This window comes from Triticum dicoccoides, unplaced genomic scaffold, assembly GCF_002162155.2.
Source record: "Triticum dicoccoides isolate Atlit2015 ecotype Zavitan unplaced genomic scaffold, WEW_v2.0 scaffold44278, whole genome shotgun sequence".
NCBI classification, from domain to species: domain Eukaryota; kingdom Viridiplantae; phylum Streptophyta; class Magnoliopsida; order Poales; family Poaceae; genus Triticum; species Triticum dicoccoides.
In genome coordinates, this window is record NW_021272791.1 from 32,097 (window position 1) to 35,351 (window position 3,255).

A 3,255-nucleotide genomic window follows, 5' to 3' on the forward strand; every position below is an offset into this window, starting at 1 on the left:
GTTAGTTGCATGAATTGCAAATCGGACCAGTCAATTTAACCTAGCGTCTGATGCCGAGACATGTGTGCCGGTGAGGCCAAGCCAGGAGTGGCCCAGAGTCAGGACGGCACGACAACATCGTTGTCTGTCGAGGAGAGTCCTAGGTTGATGGGTTCAGGTGCAATAGGGGTGCAGGGAGGTCACCAGCTTTGCAATCTAGCGAGGTTTAGAGGGGTGCTGAGGGGCAGAAAGAAGATGAAGTTGTGACCCGCTGGACCTGAATCAGACCGTGGACAGAACTTATGAAACAAATTGTTTTTAGGCGCTTGACATGCAGGTGGCCTATTAATTCAATATTTAAAGTAGTTGTTAAATTACTTTTATGTTGTCATTTTATGGCCATCGACGTTTTCACATGCCATTTACCCCAGATAGTGCACACTGTGAATAAAACCCTGAAATAAACCATTCATCTCTTTATCATATACTTGTGTTAGATTCCTTTTATAATTCTTTCAGAATGATTCCCAACATGGAAAGTTGATCTTTATGTCAGGCCTATATAGCAAACAATGCGAACGGTACACATGTGTGACATAACTAAATATTTATAATATTTACACAAAATTCTTAAATATTTAAATAATCACATCTCACTCATCTTGAGTCTAAACACAAAAGTGATGATAAAGTAGGAGTTCTCAAATATGTGGTTCACCTTTTATCTAAGGCAGTTGTGTCCCTCCGTCCAAGTGCATAAGTCACATTAGAAGGTGCAACACGACCTAGGCGCAAGCAGATTGAAGGAGAAGGAGAAACTGGACCGGCCTTCCTTCCAATCAAAGCCTGATTTCTCTCTTCTAAACACATCAATTAATTGGAGCAGTTAACAGATTCCGGTTTATTACTCCATGCAGGCCCACACACTTCATCGCATGCAACCTATCTTTGAATTCTTGCGTGATGAACGCTGCATGCATTGGTCGTTGTTGCAGGAGGGAAGGGGTTTCCACGAGGAGCTCGCTGGCCAACGGGGCTGGGAGGGGATCGAGATGAAAAGTTAATGAACGGTGCCTAAACGTTTTGGGAATATCAGAACTTTGAAAGGTGACTCATGCACCTAGACGGAGGGAGTAATTTTTTCCTAAAATAGGAAACCTCTAGAGTTTACCGGAAATGGGCCCCATGTGTCACATGTTCAGTACCAGCCCGGTGGCTGCCATCTGCGCATGCAGGAGCTTAGCTGCACCGCCGCGAATCCCTGGAATGAGAGCTGTAGGATTTTCTTATCCAACGGTACATATAGCACCACAACGATCCAGGACCTGAGCATTCAAACGTGAGGCATTCAACTGAAACTATCCAACGGTCCATATTGCGAGTTACTTTTCTACTATAGAGTAAAATAGAAATATAAGTCTTTTTAGGTATTTCAATAAGAACTACGTATGAATGCAAATAGACATATTTTAGAGTGTACATTCACTCATTTTGCTCTGTTTATAGTTCTTATTGAAATCTCTAAAAAGATTTATATTTAGGAACAGATGGAGTAATCAACGTCAATGTTCTAAAAATATACTCCCTCTGTCCCAGGATTCCTTGCACTGGTAGCTATTGTGTCATGCCGGTTTACTGCTCCATGCAGGCCCACACACTTCATCGCCTAATCAATGCAGTCGTTGCTGCAGGAAGGAAGTGGTTTCCACGAGGAACTCGCTGGCCAACGAGGGCAGTGGATCGAGATGGAAAGTTAATGAACGACGCCTAAACATTTTGGAAATATATTATTTTCGTAAGATGACTTATGCACCTTGACGGAGGGAGTAATTGAGAAACAGTAAAACGAAGCCACCTAGGAGCCTTCACAGCGCTTTGGCGTAGCTAACCGTTCGATCCATCATCCATCGTACATTCACCTGGGCGTCTTCATTTATCTCTTTGGCCGCTGCTCCGCAAAACTATCTCGGCCGACTGTTGTTGATCGGGCCGGGATTGTGTGTTGGGCTGGTGCACTCGCTTCAGGGGCCCGCTCATTCCCGCATATATATGTTGCCATGTCCCTCCCTCGCCCCTCTTCTCCACCATCGGCGTGACCGACCAGCAGCGAAGACGGAGCAAAGCTGCGGAGCAACAGATCTGCCTGGGAGAGAGGGTGGTTGACTGTCGGGGCATGCCACTGAGTTCGCCATGACCATTGAGCTGGAGGACGCAAAGCTACTTTGTTCTGGTGAGTACCCCGTGGACCTATGCCGCTGCATGATGTTGCAGCTAGTGCGGGAGAGCATGGCATCAGCGTTGGTGCGGAGATAGTACAGATTGGTTTCTCACCCACCAGACTGGAGCTTTGCATAGATGGACTCATGCTGAATTCACGTGGATCCGCTGCGTCCGGTGCTTGCCCACCATCTTCTGTTGCATTGCCCACATTATTCTCATATAAGGAGGACGTTGAGTTCGTCCGAGCGGTGGGGCGCCAAGCAAGATAAGTTGTTGAACTCTTATTTTTTAGCTTCTCTAAACTCGGAATTTCATTTATAATTTCTGTCCCGACTAGTGAAGAACTAATGGACAGATCAACTGCCTCAATGTCGTTTTCGCTACTTTTTTTTGGGCCAACTTATTGTGGCTACCTGCAAGTTGATAATGTCTTTCTTAATCTAGCTATATTGTTGTGTGGCCTCATTTTGGTGAACTCTTCAAATTTTTCTACTGCCTTTCTTAATCAGTTCTTTGTACCATACCCTGGGCCAGCATACTTTGGTAATTAATTAGTACTCGGTGATGTAAGAATATATCGGGCGCTCTGGGAGTTTATATATTAGAAACTAAAGAAAAACCCCGAAATATAGAGTACATAGACACACCATGTATACAATGTTCAGCAAAAACTAATGTGAATTCATAGCCCATGGGTAATTAACCACTGTTCATATAGGAATTTTTTCCACGGTATGATTTTCAAAGTTAAATTTAAAAACGCGAATCATGGTAGATATATGATTATTCAACATCATCATCATTTTTGATTATTTTCAAGGTTCGAAAATATAAACTAGGATCGGGCGCACCGGATGCACCACACGCTCCAATGCGCATCATAACTTCTTCAAAACTTTGTGGTTGTTGATTCGGGGTCGTTAGTTTTAATGTTGAGATGGAATTTCCGTTGCCACAACCGCAGCTGCCTAATTATTTGTATTAGTTATTCTTTATTCTCAGTTGAATTTCATTTTCGATAGTTCTTTCACAAAAATGGATGGGCGCAGCAACACG

The 3,255-nt window shown here is 43.7% G+C and overlaps 1 protein-coding gene across 1 annotated transcript in view; it reads right to left on the bottom strand.

The window, feature by feature from the left end:
• LOC119346612 (putative leucine-rich repeat receptor-like protein kinase At2g19210) overlaps positions 1 to 3,255 on the bottom strand; it is a 14,465-nt gene that overhangs the window by 3,651 nt on the left and 7,559 nt on the right. The gene's annotated exons all lie outside the window — the stretch shown is intronic.